The sequence below is a fragment of the Schistocerca piceifrons genome, chromosome 1 (assembly GCF_021461385.2).
Source record: "Schistocerca piceifrons isolate TAMUIC-IGC-003096 chromosome 1, iqSchPice1.1, whole genome shotgun sequence".
Lineage (NCBI taxonomy): Eukaryota > Metazoa > Arthropoda > Insecta > Orthoptera > Acrididae > Schistocerca > Schistocerca piceifrons.
Window position 1 is genome coordinate 1,206,263,256 of NC_060138.1, and position 14,479 is coordinate 1,206,277,734.

Genomic DNA, 14,479 nt, shown 5'->3' on the forward strand with positions numbered 1-14,479 from the left:
CAGTCCCTGTACCCTCTACAGCTTTTACCCTCTACAGCTCCCCCTAGTATCACTGAAGTTATTCCTCGAAGTCGTAACGGATGTCCTATAACCGTGTTCCCTCCTCTTGTCAGTTCCTCGTGATTCTCTGGAGAACCTCTTCATTCCATACCTTATCACTCCACCTAATTTTCAGCATTCTTCTGTAGAACCACATCGCAAATGCTTCGATTTTCTTCCGTTCAGTTTTTTCCACTGTCCATCTTCCACTGCCATACAATTCTGTGCGCCAAACGTACATTCTCAGAAATATCTTCTTGAAATTAAGACCTGTTTTCGATCCTAGTACACTAAGCTTGTCGAGGAATAAACTTTTTGCCAGTGCTAGTCTACTTTTTATGTCCCTTTCCCTGTCCATTTTGGGTATTTTGGCACCTAGGTGGCAGAATTCCTTAACTTCGTCTACTTCGTGATCACCAACCCTGATGTTAAGTTTCTCACTGTATTCATGTTTGCTACTACTCATTACTTTCATCTTTCTTCGATTTACTCTCGGTCCAATTTCCCTACTCATTAGACCATCCCATTCAACAGACCCTGAAATTGTTAATAATTGTCATTGCAGATAGCAATGTGATCAGTGAATCTTAGCATTGATATCCTTCAACGCCATTGAGCGCTCGTAAGCTTCTTCCGATATCCTCTCCCCTTGAATTACAATTTGGTTCCGCTCTTGAACCTTCTTTTTTATTTCAGTCATTGCCTCATCGATTTACGGATTTAGCTGCATGGGCGAAAGACTTCATCCCTGCCTTACACCCTTTCTACTTCAAGCACTTCATTCTTGGTCTTCCACTCTTTCTGTTCCCTCTTGGTTCTTGTACGGATTTTATGTTACCCGTCTTTCCCTAGAGCTTACCCCTGTTGCTCCTAGAATTTCCAATATATTCCATCATCTGACACAGTCGAACGCGTTTTCTATTTCGACAAACCCTACGACGTGTTTTGATTTTCCTTCAGTCTTCCTCCCCGCAGCGTCAGAACTGACTTTCCTGTATATTATTCTTGTCAGCGACTTGGATGCATGGGCAGTTACGCTGATTGTGCGATAATCCACGGCCTATCGCTCTTGCAATCTGCTGAATTGTGTGGATGATGTTTCTTTTCGAAAGTCTGATGGTGTTTCACCAAAGTGAATAATCGTTTTGTTGCCATTTCCCCCAATGATTTTAGAAAATCCGATGGAACATTATCTATCCCTTCTGCCTTGTTTGATCTGAAATCATTCAAAGCTCTTCCGAATTCTAATTCTAATATTGGATGCCCGATTTTCTAATAATCGCCTATTGTTGCTCCTCCTGTCGCGTCTTCCCACCTGACATAGACCATCAATGTACTACTTCCACTTATCCCCTCTCTCCTCTGCATTTAACAGTGAATTTCCCCGACCTTTAATGTTCACAGAATGTGTTTTGACTTTTCTATATGCGGAGTCAAAATGGTTCAAATGGCTCTGAGCACTATGGGACTTAACAGCTGAGGTCATCAGACCCCTACAACTTAGAACTACTTAAACCTAACTAACCTAAGGACATCACACACATCCATGCCTGAGGCAGGATTCGAACCTGCGACCGTAGCGGTCGCTGAAGCACCTAGAACCGCTCGGTCACACCGGCGCGGAGTCAGTTCTTCCGACATTAATTTGCTATTTGATTTCTTCACATTCCTCAGTTAGCCATTTCGCTTTAGGTTCCCTGTACTTACTGTTTATTTAATTCCTGAGTGACTTGTATTTCTGTATTCCTGAATTTCTCTGGACACATTTGTACTTCCTTCTGTCAGCCACATATCTTCTGTCACTAATGCCTTCTTCGGTTACCTTCCTTGTACTTACGTTTTTCTTTCCAACTTTTGTGATTGCCGTGTTTTTTACAGGTATCCTTCCCTCTTCAAATGAATTGCTTACTGAGTTTATATGTTTCTGGATGCGGTCCGCCTTTAGCAAAACACAATTTTGTTTTTTATCGCAAACATGTTTCACTGCAATTGCAGCAGCATCAGTGAAACATGTTTGGGATAAAAAACAAAATTGTGTTTTGCTAAAGGCGGCCCGCGTCCAGAAACATATGTATTGTTAAAGCAAACACACACAAAAGAGGTTCAACCTCAAGTTGATTACGCCTACTGAGTTATTCATTATCGCAGTGTCGATAGCCTCAGAGAACTTCAAGCGTACCAGTTTATTAAACTTAAGCCTACTCTCTCTCTGTTTCTCTCTCTCTCTCTCTCTCTCTCTCTATCGCTCTAATAAATCAGACAGGAAGAATCAGTGCGCAAGAAGAAGGATATATTCCTTATCCCTTATATATATATATATATATATATATATATATATATATATATATATATATATATATATATAAGTGTGTGTGTGTGTGTCTCTGTGATGATGATGTTTGGTTTGTGGGGCGCTCAACTGCGCGGTAATCAGCACCCGTACAAAGTCCCAATTTTACACAGCCTAATTTTTTGTACACAGTCCAATCTATGCACTTTCACGAATTATGATGATGATGAAATGATATAGAAGGGTAGGAACTTAAATAATGGCAACTATTTATTCACAACCGATACAAAAGAGTTACATGTTCGCACATGTTACTGTCCTTCAGAGTAGTCACCAGCGTTGTGTAGAACTAGTTGCCAGCGATGTGGAAGGCGTAGTATACCGTTAGCAGAGCCTATTCTGTTGATGGTGTGAATGGAGCGGTCTAAAGTTATGGTGATTCCGGTATACGACTATGATGGTGTTATTCTAACACATTACGTTCCTCCACGGCACACTGTCAATGCATAGTACTGCTGTCGTTTTTGGAACCCCACCTGCGACCAACTTTGGCAAAGAAGCGGAGACACTTTCTGCGCAACCCATCAATCATTTTGCACATACAGCGCAAGCTGTGGCTGCTCTGTTCGTTCGATGGGACTTGGAAGTACTGTATACCATCCACCATACTCCCCAGACTTAAGTCCTTGTGACTTTGATTTGATTCCGAAGACGAAGGAACCACCCCGTGGCATTCGCCTCAGAACTGTTCCAGAGATTCGACGGCAGTAGACCGCTCCATTCTCACCATCAACAGAACAGGCTCTGCTAACGGTTTACTGTGCCTTCCACATAGCTGGCAACGGGTTCTACACATCGCCGGTGACTACTTAATTTTCTTTTCCATTCTTCTGTATATTATTCTTGTCAGTACCTTAGGGGCATGAACTGCTAAGCTAATTGTGGGATAACTCTCGCAATTTTCGGCTGTTGCATTCTTCAAAATTGTGTTGATGATGTTTTTCCTTAAGTCAGATAATACATCACCAGACTCATACATTCTACGCACCAACGTGAATAGTCGTTTTGTTGCCACTTTCCCCAATGATTTTAGAAATTCTGATGGTATGTAATCTATCGCTGCTGCCTTATTTGATTTTAGGTGTTCCAAAGCTCTTTCAAATTCTGATTCAAATACTGGATCTTCTACCTATTACATATCGACTCCATTTTCTGCTTCTGTCACATCAGACAAGTATTACACCTCATCCAGATCTTCAATGTACCCTTTCCACCTATCCGATTTCTCCTTTGCATTTAAGAGTGAGAATCCCATTGCACTCTTAATGTTTCCATCCTTGCTTTTAATGTCACTGAAGGTTGTTTTGACTTTCCTTTATGCTGAGTCAATCCTTCCGACTATCATTTCTTTTTCGACTCTTCACGTTTCTCATGCAGCCATTTTGTCTTAGTTCCCCAACACTTCCCTATTTATTTCATCCCTGAGCGACTTGGATTTCTGTATTCCTGAATTGCCCTGAACATTTTTGTACTTTCTTTTTTCATAGATCAACTGAAGTATTTCTTCTGTTAGCCATGATTTCTTTGCAATTACTTTCTTTGTACCTATGTTTTTCTTTCCAAAATCTGTGATGGTCCTTTTTTGAACTGCCCATTCCTCTCTAACTGTACTGCCTACTGAGCTATTCCTTATTGCTGTATCTATAGCCTTAGAGAACTTCAAGCTGATCTCGTCATTCTGTATCTAATTTCTTTACGTATTGATTCTTGCTGACGAATCTCTTAAACTTCAGCGTACTCTTGATCACTACTGCATCGTGATCTGTGTCTATATCTGTTCTTGGGTACGCCTTACAATCCAGTATCTGATTTCTGAATATCGCCTGATCATGATATAATCTAGTTGAAATCTTCTTATATTTCCCACCTTTTCCAATTATACCTCCTCCTTTTGTGATTCTTAAACAGAGTATTAGCTATTACTAGCTGAAATTTATTGGAGAACTCAATTAGTCATTCCCCTCTGTTATTCCTACCACCAAACTCACATTCTTTCGTAACACTGCTGCTCGTACAACCGAATTCCAGTCCTCCACGACTATTAGATTTTCATCTCCCTGAATTAGCCGCTCAATAGCCTCATATACTTCCTCTATGTCTTCATCGTCGTCTTGCGATGTCGGCATGTATACCTGAACTACCGTTCTCGATGTTGGTTTGCTGTCGATTCTGATGAGAACAACCCAGTCACTGAACTGTTCACAGTAACTCACGCTCTGCCCTACTTTCCTATTCATGAGTCCCAGCCGCGCGGTCTGGGACGCCTTGGCACGGCTTCCCCTGGCGGAGTTTAGGGCCGTCCCTCTGGCATGCGGGTGTCTGTAGTCCGTAGCGTAAGTTAGTTTAAGTTAGATTAAGTAGTGCGTAAGCTTAGGGACCAATGACTTCAGCAGTTTGGTCCCATAAGACCTTACCACAAATTTAATTTTTTTTCCGTAAGTCCTACTTCCATTATACCATTTTATGCTGCTGTTGATATTAAGCTGTACTAATCTGACTAGAAATCCTTGTCTTCTTTCCATTTCACTGTACTGACACCCTCTATATCTAAATTGAGTCTTTGCATTTATTATTTATTAAGATTTTCTAGCTTACCTACCAAGTTCGAAATTCTGACAGTTCACGCCCTGACTCGTAGAACTTTGTCGTTTGTTGGTTACTGAATCTTAGCAGTCCCTTCCCGAAGATCCGAATGCGGGACTAGTCTGGAATCTTTTGCCAATGGAGAGATCATCATGACACTTCTTCAGTTACAATCTACATGTACTGTGGATACATGTTATGCGTCTTTAATGCATTGGGTTCCATTACTTTCTGTATCCTCATGTCGTTGATAATTGCTGGTTCTTCCTCTTTTTAGGGGCTGTTTACCACCCTATTTGCAAAAGACTGCCAATAAGCTCTATCCGCTCCCCCTCCTTCTTTACAAGGCTGTTGGTGACAGGGTGACTTCTTCTCCCGGAAATCTTCGGCCTTTATTGTTGTTGATTTTTATTAAAAAATTTAGTTTTGATGAGTTTGGAACCCGGGACCGAGGACATTTTGAATACTAATTAAAAGCGACGGGTCTATGGGGAGGTATATATGTGCGGAAACTTATTGGCATGACTTACAGAAACGGCAAAATGATCTGTAAATCGCCATGTTGTAAGTCAAATTATAAAAAGCAGTGAACGTCTGAAAGGAATTAGTGCATGTATAGTCATGGGAAATACTGACAGCGTACAATGCTTAACAACGAGTTACTGAAAGTATAAATCTTATGAACTTAAACACTGTGAAATTTAAAACTTGGGCGTACAGATTATTCTATAAAATTTCAGGACAACGGCCGGATGTATGTAACTTGCTGGTACAATACTTCGACGCAGAGCCTTCCGGCCATCTTCAGATGAATTCTGACGATCAGCAAAAGTGCCACATCATACAAGACATTCGAGTGATTTTATCAGCAGACTCCAGTCACTTAAGCTGGAAAGCAGCGATTCCTTGGTCAGTTATTACGTCGTTTCGCTTTTTACAAACTAGGCTTTATTGAACTCATTACACCGCATTGGCAATGGGTTTGGCAGTCATTACAGAGTTGTTTGGGCAGACTGTGTCCTCGACGCATTTTTTTATTCGACAACGAATTTTTTAACTATCTGACGGAGTCGCCATGGGGAGTGCTTTGTCTCCCCTGGTGGCCAATCATTTTGTGCAAGACTTTTAGGAGCGAGCACTCGCTTCAGCTATTTTGAAACAGTTTTTTCACGGAACGTTGATGACACTTTAATAGTTTGGCCTTATGGTTTGGACGGTCTCCGAGAGTTCCTCGAACAGCTGAAATACTGTACATGCAACAATGGTTTTTGTCACTGACGGTTCACAGCCGGAACAGCAAATGGGGAAATGAAAGTGGTACACAAATAACCCTCCGCTACACACCATAAAGTGGCTTGCTCAGGATATGCGTAGGTGTAGAAGAGAGAATTGAAAGTTTGGGGCACACGTTAGCTATCGTATCCTTGTGACTGGCCGAACTCGCAAGACGGAAAGCTTCAAATTTAAAAAAAAAAAAAAAAAAAAAAAAAAAGCTGTTGGTGACATCGGATGGTTACGCTTGTGGGGGCAGATGATAGAAGAGTATGACAGTAAGGGGCTTACACGATGACCTGTGGGCAGGTGCAGTCCGTGAAACACCTAAAAGAGGAGACATTTATACTCTTGACGGAGTCCACATACCTTGTACTTTCCTCCCACTGCAGCGCAGGGATGGCTAGAAAACAGAGACAGTGAGCCTTCGTGTTTATTCTACATTTCATGTGACTGTTTCATACTTTGTAAATTATATGTATGCTTCGTGACACCGAATAAGTAAATAATTAAAACCCTCCCGGCACTGAAATTTTTCCTCCCTGCCATCAGAAACATTGTAATATCCAACGGCTACTGGGCGCGGCTGCCCTGAGTGACAAGGGCTGAGCCTTTCACTGGGGACTCGGATTAATTATTCACGGCTTCCACGCTGCAGACTCGCAAGTACCCGCCACGTACGTGAGCGCAATCTGTGGCCGCTCTATGCAAATCTCATTAATAATGTATGCCTGTGTTTAAATGTTTACTACTTGCAGACTACCGCATTAAACTAGCCGTGAATTCATTATGCACGCAGTCCTCCCTGCTTATAGTACTCCAGCAATATCCCACCCACCCACCGACGCAAGCCCGATCCTTCAAAGAATAGAACTCATCTTGTACAAAACAGCTGTCTGATTACTTTTACAGTGAGTCACTGTGTTACGTATTTGGCATTAAGCATGTAAAACCTTTATGGCCGAAGACGCGAAACGTTAATTACATTGATTTTATTAGTTTAGGACTATTCAACGGTAGACTAATGGAAAAGTCAGAACCAAGACTGCTAAATCACAAAAGATTGTTTAGAAAAGGTTTTAAATTATGTTTGAAGTTTATTTGAAGTCACTAAGTGCTTTAATTATCAAACACTGAATGTTGTTTTGTAGCCTGGATATTTTACCGTCCGTTTTCAGGAACGCCACTTTTAAAAAATCTAAATGTTTTTGACGTCATGTCTCCTGAACAATCTGTCTTAATGATACAATTTTGTAGGTACATTCAGAGGTAAATATGGATTGTCTTGCTTGGTTACATGCTTGGTTACATACTTGCTTTGGTTACATACTTATCGTGTGGTTTGTGTAGTGTAATAAACTTCACCACTACTTCTTCTTTAACTAAAAACTGTTTTCTTGTGTACAGTTGATCGCACGTTTCTTATTTCATTTAATGACGTTACTATGTAGTGGTTTAGCGCATGAGAGATGTGAAGTATTACTGACGGTAATTAGATGGGGGAGGCTCAAAAGGGGCGTTGGGAGCCTGCCCCTGTCCGCATACTATTTTTAGATTCAGAGTTACCGGTGCAGAAGTAATCAACAAAAACGTCCTGTCTGATGCGGATGTTTTACTCCAAGAAAAACGAGAATAAAGTAAGAGATGTACTTGTTTCGTCCAGTATTCTGAGAGAGGGCGTCAGCGAGAAAAATTTTCAAAAACATATGAAATTATGAGCAGAGTGTATTGGAAGTCGCTAAGTGCTCCCCTTCTCAAATTCTGGATGAATATAGTCCGGATAATTTGCGCGCTGTGAGTTACGCTACCTCGAGACATGTACACCGCAGCCGCGCGGGATTAGCCGAGCGTTCTTAGGCGCTGCAGTCAGGGACTGTGCAGCTGGGCCCGGTGTAAGGTTCGAATCCTCCCTCGGGCATGGGTGCGTGTGTTTGTCCTTAGGATAATTTAGGTTAAGTAGTGTGTAAGCTTCGGGATTGATGACCTTAGCAGTTAAGTCCCATAAGATTTCACACACATTTGAACATTTTTTTGACATATACACCGTTTCTTACCGTTGTACTTTCCCGACTGTGTAAAACTTTTCAACTTAAGATTATTTCTTCTTAATGAGTAGATTAAAACAACGTTTTAAATTCAGAATTCGGTCAATAATGGTATGCAATAGTACAAATCAAAATTTTCACTACCCTGGAAACCGTTGGATAGTCTACCAGCATGATCAGTGGTGAGTAATGAAAAATACAATCTTACTTCCTTTCTAGTTCGACAAACTGTTCGTTACAAAAGATGTTGGATTTCTTATCAGCCGGCCGGTGTGGCCGTGCGGTTCTAGGCGCTTCAATCTGGAACCGCATGACCGCTACGGTCGCAGGTTCGAATCCTGCCTCGGGCATGGATGTGTGTGATGTCCTTAGGTTCGTTAGGTTTAATTAGTTCTAAGTTCTAGGCGACTGATGACCTCAGAAGTTAAGTCGCATAGTGCTCAGAGCCACTTGAAGCATTTTTTTATCATATTTCACGCCTTGTTTTTCGCTCACTTCATGAAACGTGTCTACCTGCACGTTTCTGGGTAGTTTCTTCGTCTGGCACTGTTGATTGTGACCTAAACGCACACCGCTTTCCAGAACTTTGTTTATTTGATGTCAAACACGGTACATTGTTCCGGTTCTACTCTTTACTCGTTTCTTTCTGACCAAATATCTATCGTGTACTTTGTGTAGTGTTACCAAATTTACCACTAATTTTTTCTTTGCAGTTCGTTATAAGTGTATTATTACATTTAATTATGTCAGAGTGTATTCATCTATGTATTTCATACATATTTGCCTCCTGCCTCCCCCCCCCCCCCGGCCACAAAGGCCACGCCCCTTTTGACCCACCCCCATATACTTACCGTCACTAATACTTCACATCACTCATGCACTTGGTTTGTTGGTTGTTTGGGGAAGGAGACCAGACAGCGAGGTCATCGGTCTCATCGGATTAGGGAAGGACGGGGAAGGAAGTCGGCCGTGCCCTTTCAAAGGAATCATCCCGGCATTTGCCTGGAGCGATTTAGGGAAATCACGGAAAACCTAAATCAGGATGGCCGGACGCGGGAAGTCATCCACTAAAAGACTACATAGTAACGTCATTAAATGAAATAAGAAACGTGCGACCAACTGTACAAAAGAAAACAGTTTTTAATTAAAGGAGAACTAGTGGTAAAGTTTATTACACTACACAAAACACACGATAAGTATGTAACCAAAGGAAGACAAATTAGGAGTATTAGTCTTACATCGTGTCGTGTTTTAACATCGAAACGCATTGTTGTGCTAAGCAGAGTGCGGTTAGACTAGAATCAACAGTATCCAAAGAGGAAGTAGTCTAAAAACGTACAAGCAGAAGGCGTTCCCTGACGTGAGTGAAAAATCATACAAGAACGACGTAAGTAAAACGTGTTTGTCGATACAGAAAGCAAGTCACATTCTAAACATCTTCAAAAAATGGTTCAAATGGCTCTGAGCACTATGGGACTTAACGTCTGAGGTCATCAGTCCCCTAGAACGTAGAACTACTTAAACCTAACTAAGGACGTCACACAGATCCATGCCCGAGGCAGGATTCGAACCTGCGACCGTAGCGGACGCGCGGTTCCAGACTGTAGCGCGTAGAACCGCTCGGCCACCCCGGCCGGCTAAACATCTTCCATTACGACCAAAGATGGTGCTTTATTTCAATAAAACGAAACGCATTTGGTGACAAAAACACTCATGTTTCTAGTCGTTGCGAAGACAGAATCAAAATACGCTCAACAATTCTACAGCTATTACACTAATGCTACTCGAGGCATCCTCCACAACACACAAGAAGACGACTTGTGAAGTAAAGCATCTAGATCTAGGTGTAGATGTAGCTTTACTTCAAAGTCATCTCTTGGTGTGTTGCTCGAGTAGCATTAGTGTTTTACAAATTTTTTTCTGTTGCGCTCGAATTACTCTACTTGTGCCATCGCGATGCCTTCACTAGATAAAAACATCAGGAAGTTTTGGTAGTCAAAGAGTTTTAATTAACACCTCGAAAAACTCCAAATGCTGCCGTGAAACTTAGTGGTGGTTTCAGTTCTCTACGTACTCATCGCTCACTGCAACTGATTTTTCTCAAATATAGAAGACTTGGCAGAGACCTTGGTAGATTGAGTCTGTAATTTTGGCTGTTCAAGAAACCATTTATTCCGAAAATTAGATCACCTCGCGGTCGGCCTGGGAAAGCTTGTACCGACAGCACGTGTGACTGTATCCCGTTCGAAGTCAGTTGGTAGAGCTCCCCGCGACGCTTCGATCGAAAGACTGCGATAGTGATCCGTGCGAGTGTGTGTATCGAAGGTTATTACGATCGCCTATCTTTTATCAGAGAAGCCAACGACTTTCCTGGGCATGGCCGTGGAAGGCGATTTATGCGGGTCTGACGGCGAAGAGAGCGAATTTGGCGACTGCAGCGACTGTGGACATTCAGTTTTCTTCGTGGCTGCTGGCTGCTCACAATACCGGGAGTAGACTTGGCCGGTGTAGCCGCGCGGTGGACTTGGATCTACATTGGTCTTTATTTTCAAGCGACGCTGTTTATAAGGAATGGTCTCTCAGAAAAGGAAGGTGGCCTGGACTTATTTATGTTGGTAAAGTTCTTTAAGGAATGCGGACTGGTTGTGGCCGAGGAAAGAATGCAAGGGGAGCAATTCGTGCATTTCTTACTCGCCTTGGTTATCTAAGGTGGCTTACGAGGCTGATTTGCCGGCCGAAGTGGCCGTGCGGTTAAAGGCACTGCAGTCTGGAACCGCAAGACCGCTACGGTCGCAGGTTCAAATCCTGCCTCGGGCATGGATGTTTGTGATGTCCTTAGGTTAGTTAGGTTTAACTTGTTCTAAGTTCTAGGGGACTAATGACCTCAGCAGTTGAGTCCCATAGTGCTCAGAGCCATTTTGAGGCTGATTTATAATGTTCGACATGTCAAACATTTGTAGTTACCGTCACTGGAGTAACAGTTGATCGATCTTCAATATCGAGTAGAAGAAACTAGTACTATTTTCTTCTACGTCGAGACGGCCGGAGTGGCCGAGCGGTTAAAGGCGTTACAGTCTGGAACCGCACGACCGCTACGGTCGCAGATTCGAATCCTGCCTCGGGCATGGATGTGTGTGATGTCCTTAGGTTAGTTAGGTTTAAGTAGTTCTAAGTTCTAGGGGACTCATGACCTAACATGTTAAGTCCCATAGTGCTCAGAGCAATTTGAACCATCTTCTACGTCGAGTTAATAGGACTTGTGTACTATCTGATCATTCCATTTGAGATCATTTCGTATAGTCACACCCAGATACTTGACGGATGTTACCACTTCCAAAGACTGGGCATTTATTTTGTACTCGTACATTAAGGGGGATTTTCACTTTGTTATACGCAGTAGCTTACACTTACTAATATTGAGAGATAACTGCCAGTCATTACACCACGCATTTATTTTCTGCAAATCCTCATTGATTTGTTCACAACTTTCGTGTGATACTACTTCCCTGTAGACTACAGCATCATCGGCAAACAGTCTAAGGCCGCTGTCAGTACCATCAACCAGATCGTTTATGTTAATCGTAAAAAGCAGCGGACCTATTACGCTGCTCTGGGGCACACCTGAAGTTACGCTTGTTTCTGTTGAAGTCACCCTATTCAGGACGACATACTGCTCCCTGTCCGTTATAAAACTTTCTACCCAACCGCATATGTCATCTGATAGACCGTAAGAGAGCGCTTGCTCCCAAAAGTGGGCGCTTACGGTCTATCCGATGACAGATGCGGTTCTAAGATCTAAGACGTGAAAACCGAACTGGATTGCGCAGTGGTTAGCATACTGGACTCGCATTCTGGAAGATGACGGATCAAACCAGCGCCCGGCCTACATGATTCAGGTTTTCCATGATTTCCCTAAATCGCTTAAGGCAAATGCCTGGATGATTCCTTCGAAAGGGCACGGCCGTTTTCCTTCTCCACCCTTCCCTAACCCGAGCTTGTGCTCCATCTCTAATGACCCCATTGTCGACGGGACGTTAAACACTAATCTCCTCCCCCTCCTCCTGCTCTAAGACGATAAAGTTTTAAACTGATTGGCCGGCCAGGGTGGCCGAGCGGTTCTAGGCGCTACAATCTGGAACCGCGCGACCGGTACGGTCGCAGGTTCGAATCCTGCTTCAGGCATGGATGTGTGTGATGTCCTTAGGTTAATTAGGTTTAAGTAGTTCTAAGTTCTAGGTGACTGATGACCTTAGAAGTCCCATAGTGATCAGAGCCATTTGAACCAATTTTTTTAAACTGATTGACTCCTCTAATCCTCACGCAGCAGCGGGTCCGTCTCGCTATATTGTAGCTGTTGGAAGTAGAAACACTGACAACTCAGTCTGCGGCAGTGCTGGGGTCCTTCTCTCTGAGTTCGCGTCATGACCTCATCGCGTGTGATAGAGGTCTACGTAGAAGTTCTGCGGAAAAGCTCTGCGGGGTGACCAGGAGAAGAGAAGATTAAGATGAATTGTGTGTTTACTGTGCGGCGGCGTCAATTAATGAAGCCTCGCTTCATCACCTTTTTTGCTGAGTAGCTGGATTCCATTTCTTGTGAGCTCCGACCATAAAAATGCGTCTTTGAGAGCACAGGTCCCCTTCCCTGGGCTTTGCTTAATGTGGTTAACCAGTGAAATTCTTCCCATTAGTTTCCTCGGTAAGAGTAATGTCTCACTCTGCCTTTTTTCAGCCAAATAAAGGAGCTTTCACTTGGCAACTCCATGTTCTGTCACTCTGGGAGAAGCTCCAGATGAAGCAGGACATTTCTTTATAACATTCTTAAACTTTTTTTTTCTTGTGAGAGCTGCCCATTCAGCGGCGTCCCACAGTTTTCAAAGGCTGGGGACTTACTTTTCAGCTGCCCAATAGCAATGTATGGTGTGGGTCTGAAATGTCGTGTCTACTTTTGGGAGAAACAGAACTTTCTGCTAAGCGTCCTCCTCACTCCAACTCATAAAACGTTCCCGCAGGTGATCGCTGCAGGAAAGTCTCCCTGCTGCGGAATTCACACGGCGGCACCGCAGGGCGTCAGAGAAAGCTCTGCTTGTGTGTGCCCTTTCAGGAGCGCCTGGCCGTCCTGGTGTTCGGTTCACCTGCAAGTAACCATCACACGTACATTTAAGATCAATTAATTACAAAGGTCGATGGTGAGCCTCTAATCTGAAACTTGTGAATTTGCATATGTTGTGGGTCTGTTCCGAAAAACGGTCCCGTAACTCCGGTAGTTGACAGAAACGAGATCTTTCACTTCATTCTTCGTCGTTTGGACTTGCCTGACTGCACGGGACGAGTTAGCGCCATCTGACCATTGGCTCATATGATGGTGCATTGTTGCTGTACACTTCAGCCAACTCATCACGAATTATAACAGCATTGTTCCTCTTTTTCTTTCGCCTTTATCCCACAGCTAACGTGGTCGGCGTCTTACTTGTCAGAATTGGCATTGTTAACGATAGAAGGCTGCAGGAGGCTCTTCGTGTCGCCACCCCTTTCCCCTCACCCCCTCCGTTTTCCCTGGGGCGGAATTTTTGCACCCAAACGGTCTGCGTCCAGTGTTATTCATGTGAAAGTATGTGAAAGTTTTGTAAATGTTTGCAAATTGTGTAACTGAGGTAAGACGTGTGTACCAACCCGGTATTCACCTAATGGGATGTGGGAAACCACTTAAAAACCACATCCAGGGTGGCCGGCACACCGGGCCTCTTCGTTTATGACACAGGCGTTTCACTGTATTCGAGAACTGCAAGCATGTATCTGCAGACTGACAGAACAATTAATCACATAACTTTATTTTTTCAAGTTGATAATTAATACTGTATGACTACCCCTCTTAAAACTATAAAACTGAGCTACTAATGAGCACTGTAGTTTAAGGGCGTCAATAAAACTTCGAACTTACAACGAAAAACTGCTACACTATTTTATAGAAAGCACCTAAAAGAAAATCGCAAAGAGACAAACGGAAATGACACTTCCTTTTTTCGAAATCACAGCAAGTCACGATGGTCTCCTGGACATTACAAAAAATGAGCTGTACGAGGTGCATTCAAGTTCTAAGGCCTCCGATTTTTTTTCTAATTAACTACTCACCCGAAATCGATGAAACTGGCGTTATTTCTCGACGTAATCGCCCTGCAGACGCACACATTTT